Below are 12,134 nucleotides of genomic sequence, written 5' to 3'. Positions count from 1 at the left end.
AGTAAATATTTTATTGAGTTTTCTCCATAAAATGCCAACAAACACAAATGTATGTAATTTCAATTATTTGTTATATTCTTTATCATAAAAGGAATATTACTTAGACATTTTCAGGACAATTAGAAACTTGTATATATATTTTTACTGCCCATTTCATGGTTTAAAATATCCAAAACATATATAATTTTGGTACATTTTTTTAAAAATAAAGCTGCTAAAACTGGGAATTTGTCTGTGTAAAAGACTTTTCATTTATTTGGAGGGGGGCATTGAATTTAATTTGTCTTAAATTTATAAAATGTATGACATCCAAAGTAAATACCTTAGCCATCCTGTTCATCTGCAGTGTAATTGTTGCAATTTATTATTACTTGTATATTGTTAATCCATATCTAACTATTTATTTGGATATTATTTGTGTTTACTGTAAAACACTGGCTTATACGCTCGACTTGCAATCTGTGGGTTGTAGAATCGAAAACACATTATTACACATGCTCACTCTTTCATGTGTGGAGGCGTTATAATATGAACGTCAATATCATTATTCATTTGTAAAGAGACGCAAAACAACTGGAAGTGGGTGGTGTAGACTAACTGCCTCCCTTCTTGTCTATCACTTCAAAATTAAGGGTGGCTAGTGCAGAAAGACCTCGAGTGTCTTTGCTTCAAATTCAACAGTTTTAAAACACAATGCAAATAAAATAATAAATTACTTAATATTGGAAACTGTAGCCATCTTAAGATCCCTTTTTATGGAAGATCAACACTTCTTGATTTATATTAGTGTGATTTCTTTCGGCTAGTAAGTTTATTATATAAAAGCTATTTTAAACATCTGTTGATTATACCTAATTTAAGGGAAATAACACGTAATAAAGAAGGAAAGTCCAAATATAAAAGTAAAATTATTATACATTTGTACACGTGTTGAAGTACAATAATTTATTAGGGTACTTGACTTGCAATATGAGGGCCACAGGTTCGAATCCCCGTCCCATCGAAAATGCTGATGTTCGTCCTTTCAGCCATGGGAGCATTATAATGTAACGATCAATCTCACTCTTCGTTGGTAAAAAAATAGCCCGAGAGATGGTGGTGACTAGCTGCGAACATAGTCTTTGATAGATCAACCAGAACCTTATAAGAATTTCAGTATGACGAAGCATTATGACATGTGAAATAATATTCAAATGTTTTAACATTATTTAATTTGCATAATTACAAAAATAAATCACGTGTTGAAACATATGAATGCGTCTCACGGTGTGTTTGAAAACTCGTGTTAATGAAATAAATGCTTTTAGATACCCATTTCGAACACTGTCATGGCACTGTTTTGATCCAAATTGTTTACTTTCACCTATTTCTAATTGAGGCATTGTTCTTATTTCCTGGTTGTCCTGTAAAGTCCTTTGTAGTTGTAGTTTGACATTGTGTAATTCTTTCATTCAATTGTCTGTCGTCTTACATCTCTCTGATTGCTTACTTTTTTAACGTTTCGCTAGTCTTATTTACTATGCTGGTCATACATTGGGTCAGCAGTAAGTCTACGGACTTACAATGTTAAAATCCCGCCGAAAACAAAACGCAGACGGTCTATTGCGTGACCTTGCGCTAGAACATGCTGTGAATCAGTCTCGTGGTCGTTTTTAAACAAAGAAGAAAGTACACGTTTTTAAAAGTTCTCGAGGAATTTTAGTCGTTTCTACATTTCGATGGTTGGTTGTAATTTCACGCCACATTTTAACTCCATATTGCATTACTATCTCTTGTTATACACAAGAGATTATAAGTAAATAATTTGATTGAAATAGTTTTGCATGGTAAATAGATGGCGTAGGAATACATGTGAAATTGGTGGTATTCAATTAAAAAGTGTTTGCACGAGTCTGAATTAACGCTCTTGGGGATGCAAACAAAAAATAGTTACGTTCGTTAAATAAGTTTAAGATCACATGGCTTCTCTGTAAATACTTGTACAAAAGTGAAGCTATAAGGTTTCACGAATGTACAAACGTAGGAAACAGAATAAGGTCTCTCCTAATAAACAACTCTGTGGTAAACAAGAGTGATCTACAAACATTTTGTTATAACAAAGTTGAGAAGCTTCGTGTAAACATCGTGAAGGCAGAAAATACATTGTAATTCTGTTATCATCTTTAATCTATTTTGTGTAAAGGTATGAGTAGAACTATTAGTTTGTTTTTGAATTTCGCGCAAAGTAACACCAGGGCTATGTGCGCTATTCTTCCCTACTTTAGCAGTGTAAGACTAGAGGAAGACAACTAGTCATCACCACCCACCGCCAACTTTTGGGCTACTCTTTTACCATCGAACAGTGGGATTGACTGTAACATTATAACACCCCCACAGCTGAAAGGGCGAGCTTAGCATGTGTGGTGTTACGGAGATTCGAACCCGCGGATTACGAGTCGAGCGGATTATCCACCCGGCCATGCCGGGCCTTGAGTACAAATAAGGAAATAAAAGTCAGTGACAAGAAGCGGGTTCACTGCCAATGAACATTTCGTTCTTTTAAAAGATTTTAACCGGATTTTTCCATATTTTCGTGTGAATGTTTTCTGCTTTGCCTATTTATGTGATGTGTGTAGTTTCAATACACTTTCCAGAGAATAAATTATTAGAGAAAGTTCCTTGTCATTCTAGAAGTCTATTCTGGTACATAAATCAAATAGTTAATTATTTACTTTTTTTTTCAATATTAATTATGTGACTGACCAGCATGTGTCTTCCGTTTCAATCCATAACATGCTGCCATATTCGTGAAAATCCTAACGAAAAATATTTTTATGACCGGGACTTGATCCTAGGTTTTGATGATAGAGGGCCTTTCTGCTGCCTATTCGAATGTACGAGGCTCCTTCATATTAAAATATAATTCAACCAATTTATTTGAATGCTTTTAAGCCTTGTATTTGAAATTGGTTGATTTCTATACTACAGTGACTGAATGTGTTTTTAGTTGTTTTGGTGTACATAGTTTTTTTATCTCTTTGGTTTATGTAACTCATTTATCATTATTTTATTATCGTTCCAATATATCGTATGTGTCATCTTCTAGCATGATGAAATGTCGCAGATAAAGCGTTACTACAGATATATTGTTATAATGTCAACTTCCAATCGGAGCAGGCCGAGCATGGCCAGGTGGGTTAAGGCGTTCGACTCGTAATCCGAGGGTCGTAGGTTTGAATCCCTGTCACACCAAACATACCCGCCATTTCAACCGTGGGGACATTATAATGTGACAGTAAATCCCACTATTCGTTGGTAAAAGGGTAGCCCAAGAGTAGGCGGTGGGTGGTTGATGACCAGCTGCTTTCCCTCTAGTCTTACACTGCTAAATTGGTGACGGCTAGCGCAGATAGCCCTCGTGCAGCTTTGCGCGAAATTCAGAAACAAACAAAACAATTATTACTAAAAGTTTCTGAATATTTCAGAATATTTCGAAATACATATAAGAGAAACGAATTATCTATAGACTAGGTACTTTAAATATATACGATAATTAAAAGTGCAGTATTTTAGTTTGTTTGTAGTTTAGCGTAAAGCTATACAAGTATCGAAAACCAGTTTCTAGTGTTGTAAGTTCATAGTCATACCTCTGTTCTAGTATTTCAGAAATTATTGAACAAAAAGTAAGAATAGCAGAATCATTGTCATGACTTTCTTCACACTGGAAAAGGAAACAAAAATAAAGGCGGATTTGGAAAACCAAAACACTGTAAACAAAAATTTGCTCAGAAAAGCTGCCTACAGTTGACTTTCCTCGAGAAAGAAAATTAAAAAAATATTACACAACGACTTTTCAGTTGAGAGTATACCAAAGCAACGATTTCAGTATTCGTTTACATGAGGTACACTAATTTGTATTTGCTGGAAATACTTTAGACACATCCTATTTTTCACTGTTGTCAAGAAAAAAATAGTAGTAGAAAATACTTGTGAGAACTTTTAAATCAACACGAAATGTCGTTAGATTACTTACAGGGAAAATAACTGGAATTTCGGTTTAAATCGAAAAAAAGAAGTGATCAAATGTAAAAATTATTTTCAGTTAAACAAGGTAAAGAGCATTAGAAAGGTGTAGTTATAAGGCTTATTCACATAACTCAAAATATTGCTCTTCAAACATGGAAGGAAGTAACTACGTTATTTGACCCTGTGATGAAAGAACACTTCAAAAGGAAATTCATGAGTACAATCTGGGGAAGTATATCCTTAATGAGCTGATTAAATTACCAACAAGAAAGACCCCAGGCTCGTATTGACTGTAGCTAGAAGTGCCAAGTATTATTAGATTGTGTTCGACTGTGCCCTAGATCTTAGCTACAGAGCAGAAATAAAAATGATCAGTTGGTTTATCACAGCTACTGAGCCATCTGCGATTGAAACTGTTAAGACTAGATCTTCCTGAGAATTGTTTCTTGGTGAAAGACACAAACAGAGACGATATGATTGAAAATGTTAAGACTAGAACTTCCTCAGAATTGTTTCTTGGTGAAAGACACAAGCAGAGACGACATGATTGAAACTGTTAAGACTAGAACTTCCTCAAAATTGTTTCTTGGTGAAAGACACAAGCAGAGACGATATGATTGAAACTGTTCTGAACAAACACAGTTCTTTCTGAATTACTTACGGAGACAGTACAATAGATACTACCAATAATATTGAAAACAGATTACAGATTTAAGTCCAGATAAATCTTGTATCATATGAAACACACTGCCTGAGCTTTCTGTTTATGTTGCTTTATTGAGTCTCTGAAGTTCCTTCAGCTGATGCAAAGTATGTATGTCTACCTTTCTGAGTTATTTTTGCCGTTGGGTGTATTTGTTTAAAGTATGCCAAAGATAACAATGTAAAAGTAGAATTGGTGCTATTTAATTCTCCATTACCAGTTGAGAGAGATCTGTGATAGTTTGGTCTTTACTGTAGAATATAGCACCCTCTCGGGAACCAGTTTAATATAATGTAAACTATTACTACCAAAATTCTAAATTTCATATTTTTAGCTACTCTCATTATACGATACGACTTGCTGTGTGAAGACAACCTTGCCAACTAGCAGCTGCAAGATAATTATGTTGACATGTCTTGAGTTATTCAGAAACTAAAAAGAAAAACTTCACCAGTACATTACTGGTGAAGGTAGGAATGTTCTCACCATTTTCCTTGCAGAAAAAATCTGAAATTATTAAGACATTTTCTAAAAAGTAGCAGATTGATTAACAACAAGAAATACAGTTTTTATAACAAAGTTATAATAAATCTTACTTTAATCCACGACAGAACGTTAAGGTTAATCTCTGTAACAAAACTGTCAACATAGCTATTCAATTTGTAAAAGAGGTGAAAACACAACTTATTGTTAAATTTCTTGTACTACTTTGGTGATAGTTGGAAAATTAACTCTTTGGACTTGTTGAGTTAATGATCTTAATTGGCTTATCGTATGGCAACTTAACTAATTTTAATGCTATGGAATTGTATAAGGAACTGCAGGCCTTTTCATGGAGAATGACTTATATTACAAAATTTTTTAAGACTTGAGCACAAACAGGTAATAAAATCGTTGTTTCCACCCGCAACAAAGTTGAACACAAAAGTTATGTTTTTCACTAAAAACCAAGCAAACCCGAAAAACATGAATTTTTGTTGTTGTTACGCACAAAGTTGTGCAATTAGTGGTTTACAACCGCAAGTATCGAAACGTAATTTCAAGCGTTATAAGCTACTGGGGACTATAACATGAGTAAAGAAAAATTTAAATCTATTCTCGGCATATAAAAAACAACTATAATTTGTTAGAGATTATTTTCATAAACAAATAAAATGATGTCGTTCTTGAAAATATTTTTGAGTTGTTTCTTTATTGCTAAGTGAAAAACTACACAACGGGCTTTTACACTGTGCCCACATACAAAAAAATTAACTTCCAACTTATTTTCGAAAAATTAGAAAAGACAATTTAATGAGCGCTAAAAGATGTTACATGTTAATGTCTATTGGTTTACATGCTTAAATCTCATGTGAGTTGTTTAAAATTCACAAAAACAAAAACATTTTTGCCAAGACAGGTTGTCTTAAATTAGTTTCGATGTTTATTTGTTTTGATTTTACGTTTCACTATTTCATTTCTCACTTGATTATCAGTGGCCTTTCGTGATTCAAAATCAATTAACCCAATCGAAAATCTTAGGCCTTAACATGGTTGAAAGATAAATGTTGACTCGCATTATGGAAGTAATGCAAAAACAGGGTAGTTATTGCATAAAAATACTCAAACAATATAAAGGAAAGAGAAATGAATGGAAAACACACAATGCTGACATATTTTTGTAGTATTATCTTTAAGATTGGAATGTGAGACTTCTGGATTTCAGAACTTACCAGTCGGATTCGAATCCTTGCGATAGTGTATAATATTCTCCGAACATTGAGCAGTAAAAAATTAGAAGACTGACAGTTAAAATAATAATAAAGTCGGTTGGTAAAACGTACAACATTTTATTGACAAGTTTAAATGTTTCAAAATAATTTATTCCATGATCAGCGAAATCTAAAAATTCTTTCACAAAGATGATTATTACTACAATTATAATATAATATGACATAGTCAATGGTGTATTTAGTTATTAGGAAAATCAGAAGTGGATGGATAAAACAATCTTTACATATATATTACATTGTGGCTGAATTACGTGTTAAAATTTAGCTTAAGAGCTTTGTGAATTCTTATAAGATCGGGCAGTCTCTAGTTGTAAGTAGACTTTCTTTTACGTAGTGTTTAAGGTCTATTCATGAAATCGGTAAATGAGATATTGTAACCTGTGGTTTGAGAATGTATGCGAATGGATGAGTGACTGGGTTTAAGTAGTGGAAAGTTGGTTCTGTTAGGTACTCCTGAATGTTCAAAGACTCTAATTTCTAAGTGACATTTTGTCTTGCTTATTAATATGATCTTACAGTAACTACACATATATTTATACACGAACCAAAAACGTAGAAGTTTAGATCCTTGATCTATGTACTGAAACAGGTATTTAATGTGGAGGCCAGGTCTATTATTCTAATCTGAATTTGAGTGTAGAACGTTTTAATTAGGGGAGAGAGCTGTTTTTTAATTGGTAGGGAGTGCGAGTCGATAAAAGGAAAATAGATAATGAGAGGAAATATTCATTGGCTGGTGGTTGAAATTTGTTAAAAAAGTGCGTGTAATCTTTATTAGAATACCAGTCCGATAGTCATTACTAAAGATGTATTTATGTAGAAGGGTCATTTCATCGTATAAAATAAAATAATTAAAACAAATATTAAAAATTCTATTTATCATTGATATAACTAGATTGCGTTTGAAGAAATTGGGGATAAAATTATTCATATTTGTGTGGAGGCCAGTAAAAGTCCTTTTATGACACACAGAGATAGAATAAGTTCACCTTCTTTGGTAATCCTGACATTCAGAAACAGGTAAAAAATCGTTTTCTTCGATTTTGAATTTGATATTGTGGTGTTAGGAATTAAGGTAAGAAAAGAACTTGGGAACGTGAAGAGATTGTTCGAACAGCAAGAAAGTGTCATTAACATGACGTTTTTAAAGGACAAGTTAGAATTCACGTAAGCAGTGTTTTAACCACTTGCGTTCATGGTGGCATAGAAAACAACTTGCTGTCGTTGGACCCAATGGTTGATTATGACTGGCTGCCTTCCCTCTACTTTCACCACAAAATAAAGGAAGGCCAGCGCAGATAGCTCTAATGTAACTTTTTGCGAAATTCGAAAACAAGCAAAGAAATAGAAAGGGATAAAAACGTAACAAGCAGAAGAAACCGTTAAATGATAGTGATAATGAATAACGAGAAACAGATGGCTTTGTAGCTGGACCAAACACTTCCTTGATTTCTGTTTCGATTGATTCCATCAGTAAACTGACAACCAGACCATATACTAATGTTCATTAGTACCAGAAAGATTATTTAAAAATTAATTTCATTCACGGAGTTATTAATGATGGGAAACAATTGCAGTGCGTTATTAGCTCGCCAAGTACTGGAACCTCCTGATATGGCTTGTTGATTAGAGCATTAGACTTGCAATCTGTGGATCGCGGATTCGAATCCCGTCACTAACTTTTCTTCTCCTTTCACCTGTGACAGTTATTCCTGCTATTCGTTGATACAGAATAGTTGGTGGTGTTGATTATCTGCCTTCCCTCTGGTCTATCACTTTTAAATTAGGATTGGTTATTGTAGATAGACCTTAGGTAACCTTGCACAAAATTTCAACAGATAAGCACTGTAAAGGACAGTTGCAATACAAGGGAAGCCATATTCTCTCTTGGTGATGAGTTTTTCGCCACAAAGAGTTCTCCTTGGACTAATTTTGTTAGGGTATGCACTGATGGTGCATCTGCATTTAAGAAAATTAAGAATGGGTCCAGAACCAAGGTGTTTACTCTTGTTCCATGTGCAATATTGACACATTGCATCATAGAAGTACTAGCTGTAAATAAATTACAATTCGAAGCAATGAAATTACTACAAGATGTTGTTAGTGTTGTAAACTTTGTGGATGAAAAAATTTGAACAGGAGTCTGTTTTTTTTCTGTACTTTGTGGAGAAATTGGATCCACATACAACAATATTATGCTGCATATAGAGTTATTTTGGTTGTCTCACAGGAAGTACTCAGTTGCATTATGCAGTTGAAAGACCAGCTTTGTATATTTATTCATCTGTAATCCGGCCCTAGTAGCTTCTAATAATATGGTACATGAATGATATATTTGATAAACTCAACAAATTTAACTTGTTACTGCAAGGCTAGAATAGCAGTATTTTGAAGCTAAGCAACAGTTTATATCTCACTAAATTATTGTGTTGTGAAAACTTCAATGCCAATTTGCATTTTAATTCCAAAAATCAATGGAAGAAAACGATTAGATCTGAAATTATTTTAATGGTAGCGTAACTTCTTATCTGCCAATGAAAGCTCATAAAACTATCTGGTGATAAAACTCTTCATGCAGGATTCACAAAATCTCTTGGAAATTTCTGTATGTTTATTTGCAAAGAACACCATGACCTACCAAAAAAATTAACAGACATATTCTTGCCTTTAATAGCAACATAGCTGTCCGAGTCAACATTTTCTGCTCTGATAACAAGATAAATAAAACAAAAGACAAGTTCCGAAAGTCTACACCTTAAAAATTTAGCATACCACTATTACAAAGGAAAATTACAGAAATGTTTAGCCGCAACCCTTCAAAGCCACTGCTTATATTAATGTTTAATTTGTTGACATAAAAAGTGGAAACTCGTTTATTAAACATGATCTCAATGTTTTATGTAATTTTACTAAACTTGCTCATAAAATAGTTGTGACAAAATTGCCTGATAAATTAGCAGTTAACTAGATGGACTGTTTAGTAATAATAACCATAAATAATAAACGTTTTAAACAATAAATAATTATTATACTCAAATAATAAAAATAACTGATATACAACAAATAGTAATTAAATACCTAACAGGAGTGCAACAAAGCTATAGTGTATTAATGTAATAATTAATGTGCCAAATTATGTGTCAAAACAATGACCTATAAAACTAGTTTCTTAACTGCGTTTAATACAAACTGGAGTTTATTATGAGACGTTTCCATTATGTAAGCAAAATAATGATCTATATCTGCAGAATATATCTTTATTGGCTCAAAATTTCACTATTACAGCTTCGTCAGAGGTTTCTACAGGATCAACAAAGCTGTAAGTTATAAATAGTTCTTAACGAAGCTCTAACAGCGAGATGCCACTAAAGATACATTCTGGAGTCGTTATTTTATTTACTTAACACAAATGGTCTGTGATGCTCTTCCTTCCTTCTATAAGAGGTGCTGACAACGTGTTTGTTATAACATCCCTAAAAATTAGAATCTTTTTAAACTTAGATACCTTTTTAGAGAAACCAGGTGAATACAAGTTGAAATTACAATATGGCTGCAATTACAAATTGTTATCATTTACTTAAAAGGGCGCTGTAACGCTCATTATATTTTTGAGATATTGAAGAGTACAATAAAGCAGAAATAGGGTTTTCGGATTTCTGAATTTCTCTCAGTTCTATTTTGATACAATGAATCAGTCAAGTAATAAAGTCAGCTTTGTTCTCCCTGGTGCATAAGAGACCAAGATTTACTAACTGACCATTAAACATATTCCTTTACAGAGGAAGTAGCCGGTACTTCAGTGTGACGACAATTTTATATATACGCTCTATTTTCTGGCAGTAAATTAGATAATGTGTTGAGACTGGAAGGCCCTAGCACTTTAATCAGTGGACGAAGAGCACATGCATAATGAATGCGTATAGTGTATAGTTCCAACTAAAGTTTTTAGCAGTTGTAGAGGTACTGTCGCAAATTTCATGTGGAATAAAATGTGATTCAGTTAAAAAATTGATATGAAGAGTTTATGTGTTTTAGAGAGCAAATTTCTTATCATTAATTTTGGATGCAATTTTAATCCATATGAGATACGAAATTATGTTTTAAAGATAAGAATTTAGGAAAAGAGTTGTATTGTGACACAAAAAATACGACTATTACATTATAATGTATGATTTTATACGAATAATGATCATAACGAAAGCAGGTGTTTCAGAGAGAAAAACTATATTGTCAAGTCTACCAAACAGAGATCTTTGATTAAGGCCAACGTAAAACATGTAATCACATCTAAGTTGCCTGATAGAACCCGGCATAACCATGTGATTAGGGCGCTCGACCCGTAATCTGAGGGTCACGTCACGGGTTCGAATTTCTGTCAAACCAAACATGCTCACTCTTTCATGGGAGCGTTATAATGTTCGGTCAATCCCACTATTCGTTGGTAAAAGAGTAGCTCAAGAGCTGGCGGGGGGTTGTGATAACTAGCTGCCTTCCCTCTAGCCTCACAATGCCAAATTAGGGACGGCTAGCGCAGATAGTCCTCGAGTAGCTTTGCGTGAAATTTAAGACAAACAATTATCATTATTTTTGAAATAACTAAAATCTTCATCAAATATATTTTAAAGAATGATAAATGAGCCTTAATAACAACCACAAACAATGAATCCCATGACATTTGATAGTGACTAAATCACTAATGCATTGTTAACAAACAAAAGTACCCATGACAGGGAAGTTTAAGTTAATCTATCAATTTAAGTTATTTCATGGACTTTAGAAAAGTAAATTGTGTTGCACTCTTACCTTCATTAATAGCCAAAGCTCTGAACTACTTACACCGTTCATCATGCAAAGTAACTGTTGATCATTTCACTCATGTTACGAGCTGCTAAACAATAACATACAGTAAATCTACATTTTTATTACTTAAGTTTACGTCACATGTTGAAATGTGAATGACAGTGTAATTAGTTCCTAACTATTTAGTGTAGAACTTTCTGTTTGTAAATCAAACCTGGCATAAACATTATTCGTGTGTGCTCTCACGTCATTTCAAAAGTAAATGTTGAGCTTCATCTGCGTGCACAGCTTTTTAAACAGGAGACAGACGAACGAGCGGACAAATACAACGGTTCGCAATATATGGAAGATAATTTCCAGTTCTTACATTCTCATTACAACAAGAATAATAATAATGAGAAATATACATTTATTCTACTCATTGGAAAGGGGCATTTTAGTAAGTGTTGAAAAATCATTCCAATCTGTTAGTTATTTTATTGTTGTCATTCTTAATAAAAACAGCTATCAGTAACACTCACAGTTGTAGTTTAAACGATCTTACTTTGTTGGGGTTATTTACTTTCTCTGTTATCAACTTTAGAATTTAGTTTTGTGTGTTACGACAAAAAACCATTTTTGTCTTCTTTACTTAAGATAGAGGTTGAAAACATTTTGAAGGTTAATCATGCATTGCGTAAACCACGTTCAAAGTATCTTCCATTATCAATCATGTTCAATTGATAGCCATGGTTATGCAGTATTGTCTGAGAAAGCAATTTTTATTGTAGCGATTTTTATACCAAGAGTTAATGAGAGACTACAAATCAAGGTAAACTTTCTGTAGTGCACGATAATCCGTGTTTCCCAAACTA

Source organism: Tachypleus tridentatus, chromosome 1 (genome assembly GCF_004210375.1).
Source record: "Tachypleus tridentatus isolate NWPU-2018 chromosome 1, ASM421037v1, whole genome shotgun sequence".
In the NCBI taxonomy this organism is placed as follows: Eukaryota; Metazoa; Arthropoda; class Merostomata; order Xiphosura; family Limulidae; genus Tachypleus; species Tachypleus tridentatus.
Note: the sequence above shows the minus strand (reverse complement) of the source record.